Source organism: Tachyglossus aculeatus, chromosome 5, assembly GCF_015852505.1.
Source record: "Tachyglossus aculeatus isolate mTacAcu1 chromosome 5, mTacAcu1.pri, whole genome shotgun sequence".
Classification (NCBI taxonomy): Eukaryota; Metazoa; Chordata; class Mammalia; order Monotremata; family Tachyglossidae; genus Tachyglossus; species Tachyglossus aculeatus.
In genome coordinates this window covers 70,715,168-70,736,462 of record NC_052070.1, presented here as the reverse complement: position 1 = coordinate 70,736,462, position 21,295 = coordinate 70,715,168, and the positions used below count along the sequence as shown (strand labels likewise).

General features: G+C 47.7%; 1 protein-coding gene across 4 annotated transcripts in view; it reads left to right on the top strand.

Moving 5' to 3' along the window:
- Window positions 1–657: 657 nt before the first annotated feature.
- The window catches only part of CSNK1G1 (casein kinase 1 gamma 1), a 241,454-nt gene continuing 220,816 nt past the window's right edge, over window positions 658–21,295 (top strand). For all 4 annotated transcript variants that reach the window (XM_038746458.1, XM_038746457.1, XM_038746456.1 and 1 more), the window contains exon 1: window positions 658–777. The gene's annotated coding sequence lies outside the window, so the exon portion shown is untranslated. The remainder of the gene's footprint in view (window positions 778–21,295) is intronic.

Below are 21,295 nucleotides of genomic sequence, written 5' to 3'. Positions count from 1 at the left end.
TTATTTATTTATTTATTTTACTTGTACATTTCTATCCTACTTATTTTATTTTGTTGGTATGTTTGGTTCTGTTCTCCGTCTCCCCCTTTTAGACTGTGAGCCCACTGTAGGGTAGGGACTGTCTCTATGTGATGCCAATTTGTCCTTCCCAAGCGCTTAGTCCAGTGCTCTGCACATAGTAAGCGCTCAATAAATACGATTGATTGATTGATTGATTATGATTCCCAAGCGCTCAGTCAATAAATACGACTGAATGAATGACTAAGAGCCCAGGACCGTCTCTATACGTTGCCAACTTGTACTGCGCAAGCGCTCAGTACAGCGCCCCGCGCACCGTAAGCGCTCAATAAATGGGACGGACCGAACGAGGGGAGGGGCAGAGCGCGCATGCGCGCGGCAGCCGCTTCCGCCTAGCAACCGCACGCGGTTGCCAGGGAGGGTCGGCGGCGGCCGTGCCCCGGAAGTGGACGCGGGCGGAGGCCCCGCCCCCCGGGGCGCTCGTCCAATCAGGAGGGCGCGGGGGCGGGGCCCGCGGGGGAGCGCTTCCGGCCGGGCTGCGGCCGTCCGTCCGCCCGCCCGCCCCTCCTTCCCTCCCTCCATCCCTCCCTCCCTTCCTTCCTTCCTTCCTTCCTTCCTCCATCCCTCCATCCCTCCATCCCTCCATCCTTCCATTCCCCCCCTTCCCCGGCCTCCCGCGGACCGGCCCGCGGTGGGCGCTGGGGGCCGGCGGCGCGGAGAACCCGCGGCCCCCGGAGGACCCGGATGCTGCCGCCTCAGGTACGAGCCCGGGGCCCGGACGGTCGCCCGGGGCGCGGTTCTGAGGGGTGGGGGGGGGGGGGGAGGCGCGCGCGCATGCGCCAAATTCGGGGTCGGAGAGCATTCATTCATTCGTCAGTCGCACTTACGGAGCGCTTTCTGTGCTAAGCGCTCCACCTCGTAAGCGCCTAATACATACCGTCGTGAGTCATTCAGTCAGTCGTATTTGGGGAGCGTTTAGTGTGTGCGCACAGCGCTGTGCTAAGCGCTCCACGGGGGGGGGGGCTTCCTTCCCGCAGGAGGGAGGACCCCCCCACCCATCAGCGCTTAGTACAGCGCCTCGCACCTAGTAAGCGCCTAATGCATGCCATCGTTATTCATTCAGTCAGTCGTATTTGGGGAGCGTTTAGGGTGCGCGCGGAACGCTGTGCTAAGCGCTCGACGGTGGAGGAGGGGGCGTCCTTCCCGCAGGAGGGAGGACCCCCCCCCCATCAGCGCTTAGTACAGCGCCTGGCACCTCGTAAGCGTCTAATACATACCATCGTTAGTCATTCAGTCAGTCGTATTTGGGGAGCGTTTAGGGTGCGCGCGGAGCGCTGTGCTAAGCGCTGGACGGTGGGGGGGGCTTCCTTCCCGCAGGAGGACCCCCGCATCAGCGCTTAGTACAGCGCGTGGCACCTAGTAAGCGCCTAATGCATGCCATCGTTATTCATTCAGTCAGTCGTATTTGGGGAGCGTTTAGGGTGTGCGCACAGCGCTGTGCTAAGCGCTGGACGGTGGGGGGGCTTCCTTCCCGCAGGAGGACCCCCGCATCAGCGCTTAGTACAGCGCGTGGCACCTAGTAAGCGCCTAATGCATGCCATCGTTATTCATTCAGTCAGTCGTATTTGGGGAGCGTTTAGGGTGCGCGCGGAGCGCTGTGCTAAGCGCCTGCCGGAGGAGGGGGCTTCCTTCCCGCAGGAGGACCCCCCCCCCCATCAGCGCTTAGTACAGCGCCTGGCACCTCGTAAGCGCCTAATACATACCGTCGTTAGTCATTCAGTCAGTCGTATTTGGGGAGCGTTTAGGGTGCGCGCAGAGCGCTGTGCTAAGCGCCTGCTGGAGGAGGGGGCTTCCTTCCCGCAGGAGGATCCCCCCCCACCCATCAGCGCTTAGTACAGCGCCTGGCACCTAGTAAGCGCCTAATACATATCGTCGTTGTTCATTCAGGCAGTCGTATTTGGGGAGCGTTTAGGTCGCGCGCAGAGCGCTGTGCTAAGCGCCTGCCGGAGGAGGGGGCCTCCTTCCCGCAGGAGGGAGGACCCCCCACCCATCAGCGCTTAGTACAGCGCCTGGCACCTAGTAAGCGCCTAATGCATGCCATCGTTATTCATTCAGTCAGTCGTATTTGGGGAGCGTTTAGGTCGCGCGCACAACGCTGTGTTAAGCGCCTGCCGGAGGAGGGGGCTTCCTTCCCTCAGGAGGACCCCCCCACCCATCAGCGCTTAGTACAGCGCCTGGCACCTCGTAAGCGTCTAATACGTACCATCGTTAGTCATTCAGTCAGTCGTATTTGGGGAGCGTTTAGGGTGCGCGCGGAGCGCTGTGCTAAGCGCTGGACGGTGGGGGAGCTTCCTTCCCGCAGGAGGACCCCCCCCCATCAGCGCTTAGTACAGCGCCGGGCACCTCGTAAGCGCCTAATACATACCGTCGTTAGTCATTCAGTCAGTCGTATTTGGGGAGCGTTTAGGGTGCGCGCGGAGCGCTGTGCTAAGCGCCTGCCGGAGGAGGGGGCTTCCTTCCCGCAGGAGGACCCCCCCCACCCATCAGCGCTTAGTACAGCGCCTGGCACCTCGTAAGCGCCTAATACATACCGTCGTTAGTCATTCAGTCAGTCGTATTTGGGGAGCGTTTAGGTCACGCGCAGAGCGCTGTGCTAAGCGCCTGCCGGAGGAGGGGGCGTCCTTCCCGCAGGAGGGAGGACCCCCCCCCCATCAGCGCTTAGTACAGCGCCCGGCACCGCGTAAGCGCCTAATACATGCCATCGTTAGTCATTCAGTCAGTCGTATTTGGGGAGCGTTTAGGGTGCGCGCGGAACGCTGTGCTAAGCGCTCGACGGTGGAGGAGGGGGCTTCCTTCCCGCAGGAGGGAGGACCCCCCCACCCATCAGCGCTTAGTACAGCGCCTGGCACCTCGTAAGCGTCTAATACATACCATCGTTAGTCATTCAGTCAGTCGTATTTGGGGAGCGTTTAGGGTGCGCGCGGAGCGCTGTGCTAAGCGCTGGACGGTGGGGGGGCTTCCTTCCCGCAGGAGGACCCCCGCATCAGCGCTTAGTACAGCGCGTGGCACCTAGTAAGCGCCTAATACGTGCCATCGTTATTCATTCAGTCAGTCGTATTTGGGGAGCGTTTAGGGTGCGCGCGGAGCGCTGTGCTAAGCGCTGGACGGTGGGGGGGCTTCCTTCCCGCAGGAGGACCCCCCCATCAGCGCTTAGTACAGCGCGTGGCACCTAGTAAGCGCCTAATACGTGCCATCGTTAGTCATTCAGTCAGTCGTATTTGGGGAGCGTTTAGGGTGTGCGCAGAGCGCTGTGCTAAGCGCCTGCCGGAGGAGGGGGCTTCCTTCCGCATAACCCGCGGGAGGACCCCCCCATCAGCGCTTAGTACAGCGCCGTGGCACCTAGTAAGCGCTTAATATATACCATCATTAGTCATTTAGTCAGTCGTGTTTGGGGAGCGTTCATGGTGCGCGCACAGCGTTGTGCTAAGCGCCTGCCGGAGGAGGGGGCATGACCCAAAGGAGGGAGGCATCCCCCTCCCCCCCCCCATCAGCGCTTAGTACAGCGCGTGGCACCTAGTAAGCGCCTGATACATACCATCGTTAGTCATTCAGTCAGTCGTATTGGGGGAGCGTTTATGGTGTGCGCAGAGCACTGTGTTAAGCGCTCCACGGTGAGGGGCCTGCCGGAGGAGGGGGCTTCCTCCCGGGCACGGGCCCACCCGGGGAAACCGGGCATGATCCGCGGGAGGACCCCCTATCAGCGCTCAGTACAGTGCGTGGCATCTAGTAAGTGCTTAATAAATACCATCGTTGTTATTCATTCATTCAGTCGTATTTGTGGAGCGTTTATGTTGTGCGCAGAGCACTGTGCTAAGCGCCTGCCGGAGGAGGGGGCATCCTCCCAGGGAAACGGGGCATGACCCGCAGGAGGGAGGACCCCCCGCCCCATCAGCGCTTAGCACAGTGCGTGGCACCTAGGAGGTACTTAATAAGTACCATCGTTATTATTCATTCAGTCAGTCGTATTTATGGAGCGCTTCCTGTGCGCGCAGAGCGCTGTGCTAAGCGCTCCACGGTGGGGGGCCTGCCGGAGGAAGGGGCTTCCCGCAGGTGGACCCCCCCCCATCAGCGCTTAGTACAGCGCGTGGCACCTAGTAAGCGCTTAAATACCATCGTTATGATTCATTCAGTCAGTCGTATTTGGGGAGCGTTTATGGTGCGCGCAGAGCGCTGTGCTAAGCGCTCGACGGTGGGGGGCCTGCCGGAGGAGGGGGCTTCCTTCCTCATGACCCACGGGAGGACCCCCCCCACCCCCCGCCATCAGCGCTTAGCACAGTGCATGGCACCTAGTAGGTACTCAATAAGTACCATTGTTATTATTCATTCATTCAGTCGTATTTATGGAGCGCTTACTATGCGCTGAACACTGGGCTAAGCGCTTGACGGTGGGGGCGGGTTAGGGGGCCTGCCCTAGGAGGGGATGTCCTCCCGGGCATGCCAGGGCATGACCCGCCGGAGGACCTCCTATCAGCGCTTAGTACAGTGCATGGTACCAGGAAGCGCTTAATAAATACCATCGTTATTATTCATTCACTCATTCAGTTGTATTTATTGAGCGCTTTAGTGTGCGCAGAGCACTGGGCTAAGCGTTTGGTTGAGGGCCTTTATCTCTAGACTGTGAGCCCACTGTTGGGTAGGGACCGTCTCTAGATGTTGCCAACTTGTACTTCCCAAGCGCTTAGTACAGTGCTCTGCACACAGTAAGCGCTCAATAAATACGATTGATGTTGATGATGATGATGTGTTGCCAACTTGTACTTCCCAAGCGCTTAGTACAGTGCTCTGCACACAGTAAGCGCTCAATAAATACGATTAATTGATTGATTGATTGAGGGCCTGCCGGAGGAGAGGGTATCCTCCCGGGGACTGGCCCACCCGGGGAAACTGGGCATGACCCTCATCATCATCATCATCATCATCATCAATCGTATTTATTGAGCGCTTACTATGTGCAGAGCACTGTACTAAGCGCTTGGGAAGTACAGATTGGCAACATATAGAGACAATCCCAACCCAACAGCGGGCTCACAGTCTAAAAGGGGGAGACAGAGAACAAAACCAAACCTACTAACAAAGTAAAATAGAATAGATATGTACAAGTAAAATAAATAAATAGAGTAATAAATATGTACAAACATATATACGTATATACAGACCCGCAGGAGGACCCCTTATCAGCGCTTAGCACAGTGCATGACACCTAATAAGCGCTTAATAAATACCATCATTATTACCCCCCAACCCCCAACCAGGCGGAGGGGAGGAAAGGTGCCTGCCCATCACCGTGTTTGGAGAGAGGACTACTCATTCACTCAATCATATTTGATGATGCTATTTGTTAAGCGCTTACTAGTAAGAAGGATGGCATTTGTTAAGTGCCTACTATGTGTCAAGCACCGTTCTAAGCGCTGGGGGAGATACAGGGTCATCAGGTTGTCCCCCGTGGGGCTCACGGTCTTCACCCCCGTTTTACAGATGAGAGAACTGAGGCCCAGAGAAGTGAAGTGGCTTGCCCAAGGTCACCCAGCTGCCAAGAGGCGGAGGCGTTGGGCGCCGACTGGGTGCAGGGCACTGTATTAAACGCTCGGAAAGTACGGTACAGCAATGAAGAGAGAAAATCCCTGCCCACAACGAGCTCACAGTGTAGAATAATAATAATAATAATAATAATGATGGCATTTGTTAAGCGCTTACTATGTGTGAAGCACTGTTCTAAGCGCTGGGGGGGGATACAAGGTGATCAGGTTGTCCCACGGGGGGGTCATAGTCTTAACCCCCATTTTCCAAATGAGGGAACTGAGGCTCAGAGAAGTGAAGTGACTTGCCCAAGGTCACACAGCTGACAAGTGGCGGAGCCGGGATTCGAACCCTTGACCTCTGGCTCCCAAGCCCGGGCTCTTTCCACTGGGCCACGGGAGACTTCCCTTCCCCACAGCGCCTGTATATATGTATATATGTTTGTACATATTTATTACTCTATTTTACTTGTACAAATCTGTTCTATTTTATTTTGTTGTATGTTTGGTGTTGTTCTCTGTCTCCCCCTTTTAGACTGTGAGCCCACTGTTGGGTAGGGACTGTCTCTAGATGTTGCCAACTTGTACTTCCCAAGCGCTTAGTCCAGTGCTCTGCACACAGTAAGCGCTCAATAAATATGATTGATGATGATGATGACAGACATCAAAACAAAAATAGATGGGCATCAGTGGCATCGAAATAAAGAGTGGTGTTCTCTGTCTCCCCCTTTTAGACTGTGAGCCCACTGTTGGGTAGGGACTGTCTCTAGATGTTGCCAACTTGTACTTCCCAAGCGCTTAGTCCAGTGCTCTGCACACAGTAAGCGCTCAATAAATACGATTGATGATGATGATGATGATGATGACAGACATCAAAACAAAAATAGATGGGCATCAGTGGCATCAAAATAAAGAGAATTATAGATAGATGCAGAGATTGAGGACCTGGTCCTTGCCTCTACCACCGCATCCTTCCTCCCCCGTCTTTCCTCCTTTTTTCTTTCCGCCCCCAACCTCCAGCGTCGGTGTTCAAAATCTCCGAGAAATACACAACCCCCCCCCCCCCCCCCCCAGCCTTGTCTCATCATCAATCGTATTTATTGAGCGCTTACTATGTGCAGAGCACTGTACTAAGTGCTTAGCACTGTCCTTCTCACAGTGGTCCGGTTGGGCAGCCGGTCCGATTCCAGGCCGTTCAACCGGGAATCAGCTTGGAAAAAACACCTCCCCACTGCCCAGACGGAAAGACGAAAATGGGAAGGCCTGAATGGATGTAACGTGTGTAGAAGGGCAGAGTGTGTGTATATCCAATGTAGCGGGGGCAGAAAGGAAAGAGGAGTGATTGTTTAATTGGAGGGATTTAGGCCAGACTCGTTCGGGCAAGCCCGGACGTCTCCCAACCCCTGGCCTCTAAACCTATCTCGGTATTTTCCCCAATTTTGGGAAGAATCCTGGGCCCCGGGATCGGTCTCTCGCTGAGCACTGAGGCGATGGGATAATTCACAACTAAGGTAATCGGTCTCCGTGCTCAATTATTCTGAGTCTGCTTGACACTCTTTCCTTTTCCCCCCCCCCTCGTCAGTCTCATCATCAATCGTATTTATTGAGCGCTTACTACGTGCAGAGCACTGTACTAAGCGCTTGGGCAGTACAAGTTGGCAACATATAGAGACAGTCCCTACCCAACAGTGGGCTCACAGTCTAAAAGGGGGAGACAGAGAACAAAACCAAACATACTAACAAAATAAAATAAATAGAATAGATATGTACAAGTAGAATAAATAAATAGAGTAATGAATATGTACAAACATATATACATATATACAGGTGCTGTGGGGAAGGGAAGGAGGTAAGATGGGGGGATGGAGAGGGGGACGAGGGGGAGAGGAAGGAAGGGGCTCAGTCTGGGAAGGCCTCCTGGAGGAGGTGAGCTCCCAGCAGGGCCTTGAAGGGAGGAAGAGAGCTAGCTTGGCGGATGGGCAGAGGGAGGGCATTCCAGTCTCGTAAGCTTGGATCAGTCAATCAATCAATCGTATTTATGATTTTTTGGGGGGATTTATTAAGCGCTTACTATGTGCAAAGCACTGTTCTAAGTGCTGGGGAGTTTACAAGGTGATCAGGTTGTCCCACGTGGGGCTCACCGTCTTAATCCCCGTCTTCCAGATGAGGTAACTGAGGCACAGAGAAGTTAAGTGGCTTGCCCAAAGTCACACAGCTGACAATTGGCGGAGCTGGGATTTGAACCCACAACCTTCTGACTCCAAAGCTCTTTCCACTGAGCCACACTGCTTCTCTTTGGATGATGAACAGAAGCCACCTCATCCTTCTAAGGCCGCACTTTGCGGTGGAGGAGAATGGAGATTTGAAGGGGAGGGGGTGGGATTACAGTCGACTGGATCCTAATTCCCGATTTGGGGGAGGATTTGGAGTCTCCTAGATATTGACTTTTTAACAGCGTAATTGTGAGTTATTAATAAGGGGGTAAAGCCTTTCAGCAACGGGCAGAACACGTGCGGTTGTACAGGATACTTAGAAAATGGCAGTGTGTAGCTGCCAAATGATGCGTCCTCAGATTTATGCTCCACCAAATGTTTATATTTAGCAGAGCTCATCTGGGGATTTTTGTATTTTTTGCATTTCTGGTGGAGGAAAAGATTTCAAGTAGGCAGATATAAATCGTGATTCTGATTTAAGTATTAAAAATAGCAGTGTGCTATAGTAGGGTTTTATCCGTAAAGTTGTGTTACCTGCAGATGTACTTATTTTTTTTTAGGAAGAGTGAATCTCTTCAAGGAGCACACCCTAGCAAATTATAAATGGAAATGTCCCGAAAGGTCTTCTGCCTCTGTAATTCCTCGACCAAAGAAATAAATTCAAACTACTTTGCATGTTTAGTATTTGCCTTGCGAGTTTTGTCATTTCATACGACTGTATTAAAGCCCGGTAATCCATCACTGTAATGGCCCGATGACTTTCCGAAGCTTGTTCTTTCTGGTTTTGTAGCTTCTTTCCGTATACTGGGGCTAAATGGAAAAGCCAAATGGTTCGATCCAGTGACAGACTAAATACAGCACTGCAGTTTCCTGTGTCAAGAGAAATCCACTTTCTCAAAAATGAGAAAGTCATGCAGAGATTGCGTAGGTGTGGAATTTTGAGGGAACCAGACTCAGGAAATGGAAACTCAGCTTCAGAATGTTCTTTTTAGCTGTGCTGGAATTGTGGATAGTGGCCCCAATTTGAAAGCCAAGGCTGAGGTTTCATTTTCTTAACGGTTATACGGTTAACTACCGTGTAGTTCTCTAACCTGGAACTCAGGACCACTGCGCTTCTTTGCCTTTAGTCTCATCCCTTGGGCGATTTGCCCAAGGTCACGCAGCAAGTGGCGGAGCCTGGATATGTTTGTACATATTTATTACTCTATTTGTACATATTTATTCTATTTATTTTATTTTTGTTAATATGTTTTGTTCTACGTCTCCCCCTTCTAGCCTGTGAGCCCACTGTTGGGTAGGGACTGTCTCTGTATGTTGCCCACTTGTACTTCCCAAGCGCTTCGTACAGTGTTCTGCACACAGTAAGCGCTCAATAAATACGATTGATTGATTGATCCCAGGTGGAAATAAACCCGCTAAGCCTCAACAACATGCGAATCATTTTGCAGTTTGCAAATTGTTTCAATGTGCATCAGTTAGCTGTTTCCAAAGTAAATCATTCCCATGACAACAGTGTCCCATTTTGTCATATTGCTGTTGTCGGATGGTCTTGCCATTTTTGCAGTTGTCCCGAGATCAGGACAGCACTATCCTGTACGTATCTGTTCTATTTATTTTATTTTGTTAGTATGTTTGGTTTTGTTCTCTGTCTCCCCCTTAAAGACTGTGAGCCCACTGTTGGGTAGGGACTGTCTGTATATGTTGCCAACTTGTACTTCCCAAGCGCTTAGTACAGTGCTCTGCACGCAGTAAGTGCTCAATAAATACGATTGATTGATTGATTGATTGTAAGTATAGGAAGGATTGCCTAAGCAGAGGTCCAGAGTCGTTTATTGTGGAGTTTTGGGGCGCTACTCACTCACTCATAATGATGGGGCCTTCATGATTACTCCTTTAAGCCTTGCAAATTAAAATCACCTTTTTCTTTACTATCTCTTCCCTTTAGGACTTTAGCATAATGCGGTCTTGTATTTATTTGCCCAAGAGGGGAAGTAGTACAAGTTAGGGTAAATAGTTCCACAATCTAATCTGTCCATAGTTGTTAGAAGCCATTAGGGAAGATTACTACCTTTCTGCTCTCACTGAGGTCTGCTAATGTAACCAAAAGATCTCAAGCTTTGTGGCCATTCTAGGGAGGTTTGCATTTTTCAGAGGTGGAGTTTAAATTCCGGGAAATGCAGTCATGATTGAGTCTTTTCTGGTCCACGCTTCTCCTTGGAAGCTCTCAGGTGGAATGAGGAAAGGCACTGAAAATATATCTTTATCGAAAGCCTTGGAATAACCAAGAAAAACCCCCCCAAAGCCCAAACCCACAAAAGCGTAATAGGTAAACACAACATCCTGGATTAAGTGAACACTAAGAGTTCAGCCCGAGTTAAAAGTTCCAAGTTCTCATGTTATGCTTTCTCTCCATTCTCAAGTAAATGGGAGTTGTCCCTTTCAAGGATATCCCATTCAGGAGGTAAGATTTGAGCTTTCCTCTTCTCCCACTTCCTTTTGCCTGGAGTTGGATTTGCACCCTTTATTCGCCCCTCCTTCACGTGCCTCATGTACATATCTGTAATTTATATTAATGTCTGCCTCTTCCTCTAAGATTTAAGCTCATTAATAATAATAATAATTGTGGGCAGGGTACACGTCTGCCAGCTGTGTTATATTGTGCTCTCCCAAGCGCTCAGTGCAGTGCTCCGCACAACGTAAACGCTCAGTAAACCCGATTGATTGTAACTATTCAACAGACTTTGGTCAGAGAAAATGTTTGGAGTCTCTGCAGCTTTTACGTGTGAAAAAGTAGTCTTTAAAAAAAAAAAGGGGTTTGCGTTTCTAGACAACTCATTTCCATATTCCAAATGATCAATATCTAATTTACGCCTCCTTTAGCCTCCATGAGGTGGTAAAATAGAGAATAAGGTTACTTCAGCTCCCTCTAGTCAGTCAGTCATATTTATTGAGCACTTACTGTGTGCAGAGCACTACACTGAGCACTTGGGAGAATAGAATAGGACAATAAACAAACACATTTCCTGCCCACAAGTAGCTTACAGCATAAAGTACTCTAGACTGCACAGTCTAGAGCGTGCCACGGGTCTACCAACTCTTTTCTAATAATAATAATAATAATGATGGCATTTGTTAAGCGCTTACTATGTGCACAGCACTGTTCTAAAGCCCGCTGTTGGGAAGGGACCGTCTCTGTATGTTGCCAACTTGTACTTCCCAAGCGCTTAGTACAGTGCTCTGCACACAGCAAGCGCTCCATAAATGCGACTGAATGAATGAACGTTGTACAGAGAAGCAGCGTGGTTCAGTGGAAAGAGCCCGGGCTTTGGAGTCAGAGGTCATGGGTTCAAATCCCTGCTCTGCCAACTGTCAGCTGTGTGACTTTGGGCAAGTCACTTAACTTCTCTGTGCCTCAGTTCCCTCATCTGTAAAATGGGGATTAAGACCGTGAGCCCCCCGTGGGACAACCTGATCACCTTGTAACCTCCCCAGCACTTAGAACAGTGCTTTGCACATAGTAAGCACTCAATAAATGCCATTATTATTATTATTATGTACTCTCCCAAGTATTTAGCACAGTGCTCTGCATGCCATAAGTGCTCAATAAATGCCATCGATTGACTGCAGCTCTACCATTTTAAGGTTTGTAGCTTATTTCTTCTAGAACTAAATTGGGTGCTGACAAAAAAAAAAAACAAACCCAACTCCGTCTGTTTCAGATACTTTCCCTACCCCCATCTAGTTGTTTTGTAGCTTGGAATTCATCAGATTACTTCTGTTTAAAATGAGAAATTCTGAGTGAGATTTAAGGTTATGTAACTTCCACAGCAGTTTCAGCTGTAAAAATGGACACGAGCTTACCCCGAAGGGGATGAAACCAATGCCGTTTGCAGGGGGAGCCTCCCTTTTCTTTTTGTTTTTTATCTCTTGGTTCAGCAGCTTTCTGCGTCCCTTCTTTTTGCCCAGGGGGCATAAACGTTTTGAGCTGGCTCTGGCTGTTTGCAGAAAATAAAGTTAAAATTTTGCCCTGACAACAGTCTATTTGGTGCTCACTGTGGGCAGAGAGCAATTATTAAGTGCTGGGGGAAAAAGGTACAAAGGTGAGTTAGACACAGCCCCTGGCCCTCTAGCCTAAAAACAAGATGGGGAAGAAGTTGGACACAGGCATAGTGGAAAAGTTGGAGGTCTCCTATCCAGCTGGGTTTGCGTTCCTTGGGGGAACCTTCATCATCATCATCATCATCAATCGTATTTATTGAGCGCTTACTATGTGCAGAGCACTGTACTAAGCGCTTGGGAAGGACAAATTGGCAACATATAGAGACAGTCCCTACCCAACAGTGGGCTCAGTGCTTGACACCTAATAAGCACTTAACAAATAACCATTTTTTTAAAAAAGACACACTGTGGTGGTTGCTGTCCGATTCTGTGCACTTGCTTTTTAATAATGATGGCATTCATTAAGCGCTTACTATGTGCAAAGCACTGTTCTGAGCCTGGGGAGCTTACAACTGTTTTCCTTCCAAGAATGTGTCACACAGTGTGCAGGCGCGGCCGCGGTTGTCGGAAGGATGCTCCTTAGCTCTGCCTTTGTGATCAAGCCTAACAGGGTAAAGAAAAACAGCGAAGCAGCGTGGCTCAGAGGAAAGAGCCCGGGCTTTGGAGTCAGCGGTCACGGGTTCAAATCCCAGCTCTGCCAATTGTCAGCCGTGTGACTTTGGGCAAGTCACTTCACTTCTCCGGGCCTCAGTTCCCTCATCTGAAAAATGGGGATTAAGACTGAGCGCCCTGTGGGACAACCGGATCACCTTGTCACCTCCCCAGCACTTAGAACAGTGCTTTGCACATAGTAAGTGCTTAATAAATACTATTTTTAAAAAATCTATCATTCCAGAAACTGTGTGCTTTAACTAACAATTGGATGAGCCATCTTCTTGACCTCTAGTTATGTATGAAGTGCTCGGGTAGAAAAGCATTAGTTGAAGCCAGTTCTTTCTCATAAAGATGGCGATGTTATTTTAGAAGGGCTTCGAATCAGTGAATAGGGTCTGTGGAACACATACAGTGTGCAGAGCATACACTAAGCCGTTAGGAAAGTGCATTTGAATTAATCTACATGATCCCTGCTCTTAAGGGGCTTACCGTTTAGAGAATTGAATCTGGAGAGAGCAGTAGTCTGGGCAGATGTGAAGGGAGCTCTTGGAGGAATCGATCAGTGGTATTTACTGAGTGCTTCCTACAAGCGGAGTACTGTACTAAGCTCTTGAGAGAGCACAGTACAACAGAATTAGTTAGACACGCTCCCTGCCCATAACAAGGAAGAAACTTGAGCAACGGTTCGGAGGTGGGAAAGGTTAGAAGGAAGCACTGTGAGTAGGTGAGCTTCGGAGGAATGAAGACTTGTACTTCCCAAGCGCTTAGTACAGTGCTCTGCACGCAGTAAGTGCTCAATAAATGCGATTGAATGAGTGAATGAAGAGTGGAGGCTGTGGTGTAGTGGGAGAAGAGAATGTGTATATTTATCCTTACACACACACACACACACACACACACACACACACACACACACACACGCGCGCACACACACACACATATATCTATAATATATATAAAGAGGGAAAGCACTGATGGAGTACATTGAAACCAGTTCTCTAGACTTTAAACCCATTCTGGGCAAGGAAAGTGTCTGCCAACTCTGTTGCATTTAATTCTCCCAAGTACAGTGCTGTACACACAGTAAGTTCTCAATAGATACTATTAAAAAAAATCAAAAAATTTCTCCTAACTTCCTTCTCCCTTCTGCTTCACCTGCGCATTTGGATCTCTACCCTTTAAGCACTTGATAGTCACCCCATCCTCAGCCCCACAGCACCTAGGTACAGATCCTTATGCTCTATAATTTATTTTAATGCTTGTGTCTCCTCCTAGTCGATAAGCTCCTTGTAGGCAGGGATCTTGTCTCCAACTCCATTGTATTGAACTCTCTCAAGCACTTAGTATGGTGTCCTGCATCCAGTAAGTGCTCAATAAATGTCATCGATCTACTGATTGATTCTGGTAGATGCCGAGAGGAATACGTCAGCTCCACTAGAGGATTTTCCACTACTGGACTTTTACTGCAGGTTGGCAAGAAAAGGTTGAAAATATATATATTTTTTAATTTTGGGTTTTTTTTTTTGTTTCGTCCGGTAGTGTCCTCAGGCAGGCTCATGATTGGTAGTCAAGGGCAGGGATTGCATGGATAAATGGACTATAATTTTACCTAATATAAATAGGTCTTGTCTTCTCTGCAGAGAAGCAGCATGGCCTAGTGGATAAAGCATGGGCCTGGGAATCAGAGGACCTGGGTTCTAATCCTGGCTCTGCCACTTGTTTGCTGGGAGACCTTGGACAATTACCTCATCTGCAAAATGGGGATTAAATCCTCCTCCCTCCGATTTAGACCGTGAGCCCCACCGTCAAGCATGATTATTTTGTATCTACTTCAGCACTCAGTAGAGTGCCTGACACATAGTAAGTGCTTAACGAGCACCATTAAAACAAAGCCACCTTTAATAAGGGCAAGACGAACAAATGTCCCCTTCTTTCTCAGTCTGATTACCAATCTTGATCCTTAGGGCATTAATGTAATACATCAACTGTTCTGGCTTATGTAGTGCTGTCTGTGATCAACTCTTCAGTATTGTGAAAAAATCCAAATGTAGGTAGCAAGAGTTGGTAATGGTGGCTTAACTGATTGGGGGCTAGAAGTAGAATGGCCATATGTCTGGTTTTATAGCGGATAGTTCAGTTTTCAACTGGTCAGACACCTGTCCAAGACAGCGTGTGTCTATGTGGTCTTGACATAGGTGTATTTGGTATTGTTGAGGGCCTTTCAGTGGTCACCCTATCTAAAAACCTTTTCTTCCCCCTACGTGACCCAAAGTAATTCAGAGTCGAGGGAAAACCAAGAGTAGAATCTTCTTGTCCGTGACTCTCGATTATGCAAATGTGGTTGAGGATAATAATAAATGTGGTATTTGTTAAGCGCTCACTCTCTTCCAGGCACTGTGCCACGTGCTGGAATAGATACAGGATGATCAGATCGGACAGAGTCCCTGTCCCGCATGGCGTTTACCGTCTAAGTAGGAGGGAGATTAGATTTTTAAAATCCCTATTTTCCAGATGAGGAAGTGGAAGCTCAGAGAAGTCAATCAGTCGTATTTATTGAGAGCTTATTGTGTGCAGAGGGTTGTACTAAGCACTTGAGAGAGTACAATATAAGAGGGTTGGTAGATGCAACAAAATAATAATTGTGGCATTTTTTTAGCGCTTATTATATGCAAGGCACTGTACTAAACGCTGAGGTAGATGCAAGATAGGTTGGACGGGGTCCCTGTCCCACATGGGGCTCACAGTCTTAATCCCCATTTTAGATGAGGTAACTGAGACACGAAGAAATGAAGTGACTTAGCTGAGGTAGACATGTTCCCTGCCCACAAGGAATTTACAGTCTAGAGGGGAGACAGACATTAAAATCAATTACAAATATGGATATAAGTTAATTCATTCAGTCAGCCTTATTGTGTGCAAAGCACTCTACTAGTACAATATAACAATAAACAATCAATCAATCAATCAATCGTATTTATTGAGCACTTACTTTGTGCAGAGCACTGTATTAAGCGCTTGGGAAGTACAAATTGGCAACATATAGAGACAGTCCCTACCTAACAGTGGGCTCACAATCTAAACAGACACATTCCCTCCCCACGATGAACTTACAGTCTAGGAGGGGAGGCAGATGTCAATAGAAATGATGTATTGTTATTACTTTAATATAACAAATAATGTTAATATAAATAAGTACATAAATAAGAGCTGTGGGGCTGAGGGTACAAGTCCAAGTGCAAGGTGACACAGACAGTAGAGAGAAGGTGTAGGGGAAAAGCTGGCAGGGAAGGTTTCTTGGAGATGTGATTTTAGTCAAATGACTTGTCCAAGTTCACACAATGGGCAAGTGGCAGAGCTGGGGTTAAAATCTAGGTTCCCTGACTCTCAGGCCTGCGGTCTTTCCACTAGGCCATACTACTAGGGACAATATTTGCGTACTTAATTGTTGGGTGACTTGCCCAAAGTCACACAGCTGATAAGTGGCGGAGCCGGGATTAGAACCCACGACCTGTGACTCCTAAGCCCGGGCTCTTTCCACTAAGCCGTGCTGCTCCCACAAGCACTGGGGTAGATACAAGGTAATCAGGTTGTCCCATGGTGGGCTCACAGGCTTAATCACCGTTTTACGGATCAGGTAACCGAGGCACAGAGAAGTTAAGTGACTTGCCCAGAGTCACAAGGCTGACAAGTGGCAGGGCCGGAATTTGAACCCATGACCTCTGACTCCCGAGTCCGTGCTCTTTCCACTAAGCTACACTTCTTCCCACGGTCTTTTCCCCGGCTCCATCTCCTTTCTACATCATCTGTGTACTTGGATCTGTGGCCTTTGGAGAATTGATATTTGCCCTAACCTCAACCTCAGAGCACTTAGGTACATATACAAATATATATTTGTATATGTGTATATATATGTATATAGGTACATATACAAACATATATGTTTTTACATATTTATTACTCTATTTATTTTACTTGTACATATCTATTCTATTTTATTTTGTTAGTATGTTTGGTTTTGTCTCCCCCTTTTAGACTGTGAGCCCACTGTTGGGTAGGGACTGTCTCTGTATGTTGCCAATTTGTACCTCCCAAGCGCTTAGTACAGTGCTCTGCACACAGTAAGCGCTCAATAAATACGATTGATGATGATGATGAGGAGGAGTCATTGGGATTTGTAGAGAAGGACTGGAAAGGTACTGTATTATTCCATAGACTGTAAATAGAAAGCCCACGACTTAGATGTTTTGAGGACCAGATTCACTGGTATAATTGAGGCGTGGACTGTATCCAACGTGATTTGCTTGTATCTACCCCAGCGCTTAGTCAAGTGCCTGGCACATAGCGCTTAACATATACCTTTAAAAAAACCCAAAACACAACCCAAAAGCAGTTGTGCGTTGTGAGAATGGCGTGTGCCGGAATAGGTAGAAAAGGACATTATGCTGATGGACTCAAACTCGCGTCACAGAAGTTATTTTGAAACGTGTGTGAGCGTCCTGGGGTAGGAAGAGGGGCCTTCTGGTCCAGGCTCACTGACACCCAGAACTCCAGGGGAGGAAGAGAAGCGTTCAGATCATAGCTCAGCCCAGTGACATCTGGGGCAGGAAGGGGAGGTCGAAGCAGCGGGGCCTAATAGAGCACAGGCCCGAGAGTAGGAAGGACCTGGGTTCTAATTCTGGCTCACTTGTCTGCTGTGTGGCCTTGGGTAAGTCACCTGACTTCTCTGTGCCTCAGTTACCTCCCCTGTAAAATGGGGATTAAGACCGTGAACCCTTTGTGGGATAGGAACTGTATCCAAGCTGATCAACTTGTAACTACCCCAGCACTTAATACAGTGCCTGGCACATAGTAAGCGCTTAATAAATACAATTACAAAAAAAAAAAAGGATGGACCCGAGTGCTCATCGTGGAACTTCTCTCGCTCAATATAAATACATTAATACAACTACAATACTCATCTATAATTAAGTATGCAAATCTAGGTCATTTTGGTAACCAGTCGCTCATTTAAGCATTGTTTTCTAGGAGAAAATGGTCAGATCATGGCTCAGCCCAGTGACATCTGGGGCAGGAAGGGGAGGTCAAAGCAGCGGGGCCTAATAGAGCACAGGCCCGAGAGTAGGAAGGACCTGGGTTCTAATTCCGGCTCACTTGTCTGCTGTGTGGCCTTGGGTAAGTCACCTAACTTCTCTGTGCCTCAGTTACCTCCCCTGTAAAATGGGGATTAAGACCGTGAACCCTGTGTGGGATAGGAACTGTATCCAACCTGATCAACTTGTAACTACCCCAGCACTTAATACAGTGCCTGGCACATAGTAAGCGCTTAATAAACACAATTAAAAAAAAAAAGGATGGACCCAAGTGCTCATCGTGGAACTTCTCTCGCTCGATATAAATACATTAATACAACTACATTACTCATCTATAATTAAGTCCGCAAATCTAGGTCATTTTGGTAACCAGTCGCTCATTTAAGCATTGTTTTCTAGGAGAAAATTGTTGGACTCGATATGCAGTTTTTAGGAACCAGTTATGTCGTAAATTTGAGGATTGCCAATATTATATGTTGCCAACTTGTACTTCCCAAGCGCTTAGTACAGTGCTCTGCACACAGTAAGCGCTCAATAAATACGATTGATGATGATGATGATGATATACAGGCCCCATAATGTTCGCTAAAGACTGCATACAGAAATCAGAAGGTAGAGCTTTATTTCATTTTCTAACCTAAAGCTTCAGCGTCTGGTTTATTTTTCCTCTTTTTTTCCTTCTGAATTCTATTGCACCATAGGATTTCTGCTAGGAAGGTTTCTTGGCCGGGACTCCACCGCCGTTTCCTACTTACTGCTCTATTTGCTGAAGATTATCCAGAAGCCTTAGCTGGCCAAGACTGAGTAGGAGGCGATACTATGGTTACTCAGGCGTTTTCCCTAGTTGTCCGTTTGTTTAAAAAAATGTGACGTTGTGGTAGTATTCATCTTGAAAGCTCCACTACTCACTTAAAAGGCTGGATAGTCGTAATTAGCTGGGACAGGATGCCTGAAAAGCCCCTACTGGTCCTCAGGAATGGAAAAAAACCCCCGCGGTTCTAACCGGAACATCCATGTCGTCACAAACGCAATGGGAAGCCCGCAGCGTCAGTGGTATTTTATTTAGCATTTATTCTGTGCAGGGCGCTTGGGCGAATAGGGTTCAACAGAGTTAGTAGACTCGTGCCCTGCCCACAGTGAGCTCCTTGGAGGCTGGGATTGTCACTGCTTATTGTTGTATTTTTCTTTCCCAAGTACTCAGTACAGTGCTCTACACACAGTAAGTTCTTAATAAATTAAGTACCTGATTTGAAACGATTAAAAATTCCTTCCGAGGGGCCGTTGGATTTTGCTTGATTTACGCTCAGAGGGCGTGGTTGTACGTACTTACTATTCTATATATTTTATTTTGTCAATATGTTTTGTTTTGTTGTCTGTCTCCCCCTTCTAGGCCGTGAGCCCGCTGTTGGGTAGGGACCGTCTCTATACGTTGCCAACCTGTACTTCCCAAGCGCGTAGTACAGTGCCCTGCACACAGTAAGCGCTCAATAAATACGATTGAATGAATGAACCATGACTGAATGAATGAATGAGCTTACAGTCTAGAGGATAACACTATTAATAATATAATAACGTTATAATTTAGGATAACACCCTAAATGGGGCCAGAGGTTGGGCTTCCCAGCTCCCTTGACCTTTCCCGTCTGGCAGGGAACAGAAACGTCCAGAAAAGGACCCTCATCCTCCCTGCCCCCCGACCGAGAGTAGTCCTCTTCACGGCCCACAGTGTAGGCTGCTCAAGGGCTGGGCGGATCACTCCAGCTCAGATGCAAGTCTCCCTCCTCCTCCTCCTCCTCTTCCTTCTTCTCCTCTTCCTCCTCCTCCTCCTCCTTCTCCTCCTCCTTCATGGAACACCTCACTGGCTAAGGCTCCAAGCCCTTCCGCGGCGGGCCGGAGGATGGGGAAGAGGAGAAAGAAGGGAGTGAGCCAACAGGCTTCCATCGCATCCCGCACCACGAAAACCTGGCTCTCGGTGGAAGTCAACGGCGGGGTGTCCCTCCTGTGGATCAATCAGTCCATCAATTGTATTTATTGAGCGCTTACTGTGTGCAGAGCACTGTACTAAGCGCTGGAGCTCTTCTGGGGTGATAGCAGATTCATTCGATTGTATTTATTGAGCGCTTACTGCATGCAAGGCACTCTACTAAGCACTTGGGAGAGGACAGTATAACAATCAACAGGCACATTCCCTGTCCACAAGGAGATCACAATCTAGTGGATTTTCTTATTATCTCAGTATTTGGTGGTGTTTGCTTGCCTCCTAGCTGGGTTATAAAATATAGCGATTTGGGGGGACTATCAGTTTGTTTCGATTCAATCAAAGGTATTTATTAAGTGTTTATTCTGAGCCCCCTTTTTCCTCTCCTCCTTCCCCTCCCCACTGCACCCGAATATATGTTTGTACAGATTTATTACTCTCTTTATTTTACTTGTACATCAATCAATCAATCAATCAATTGTATTTATTGAGCACTTACTGTGTGCAGAGCACTGTACTAAGCGCTTGGGAAGTACAAGTTGGCAACATATAGAGATGGTCCCTACCAAACAGTGGGCTCACAGTCTAGAAGGGGGAGACAGACAACAAAACCAAACATATTAACAAAATAAAATAGAATAGATATGTACAACTAAAATAAATAAATAAATAGAGTAATAAAAATGTACATATTTACTGTTCTATTGATTTTGTTAATGATGTGCATCTAGCTTTACTTGTATTTGTTCTGATGACCTGACACCTGTCCTCATGTTTTTTGTTGTCTGTCTCCCCCTTCTAGACTGTGAGCCCGTAGTTGGGTAGGGACCGTCTCTATATGTTGCCGATTTGTACTTCCCAAGCGCTTAGTACAGTGCTGTGCACACAGTAAGCGCTCAATAAATGCGATTGAATGAATGAATGAATACTAAATGTTTGGGAGAGTGCAATAGAGAAGCTGCTAGAGAAACAGCGCGGCTCAGTGGAAAGACTACGGGCTTGGGAGTCAGAGGTCATGGGTTCTAATCCCTGCTCTGCCACTTGTCTGCTGTGTGACTTTGGGCAAGTCACTTAACTTCTGTGCCTCAGTTCCCTTGTCTGTAAAATGGGGATTGACTGTGAGCCCCATGTGGGACAACCTAATCACCTTGCATCTTCCCCAGTGGTTAGAACAGTGCTTCGCACATAGTAAGCGCTTAACAAATGCCATCATTATTATTATTATTAATATAGCCGAGTTGATAAACACGTTCCCTCCACCCTGTGAGTTTACAGTCTAGAGGATTCTCTAGAGTTAGCTGCTAAAGCAATCAATAAGGAAGTTCACTTTATCTTTAATGGTATCTCCCTGGTGGAAATCAATTTTTCCCAGTTTTCATTGTAACTAATATTCAACAATGCTATGAAAAAGCAAATTTTTTGGAGACTAAGGGAATTATGAATTGGTACATTTAGTCTGATTTGATTTCCAGCTAGAGTGCTTAAATCTTGGCACCAGTAAGCATTAGTTACTTGCATTAGTGACATACTGCCTGCCCTTTCAGGTATCTAGCAAACGTATGCTTTTGATGCCATTTAAGATAGCTATCAGTGTCTGCTTTCACATTCTAAGGAGAAAAATCTGCTAATTCAACAGAAACGGAAGTTTTTTTTTCTTTCTACAGGTAGTGCAGTCATTCTTTTGTCTTTGTGAAAATGAAGTTTTGTGTGCACTTTCAGATTCAAATTGTGTTGTCGCCATTTTACGACAAGGGAGGAACAGGATAC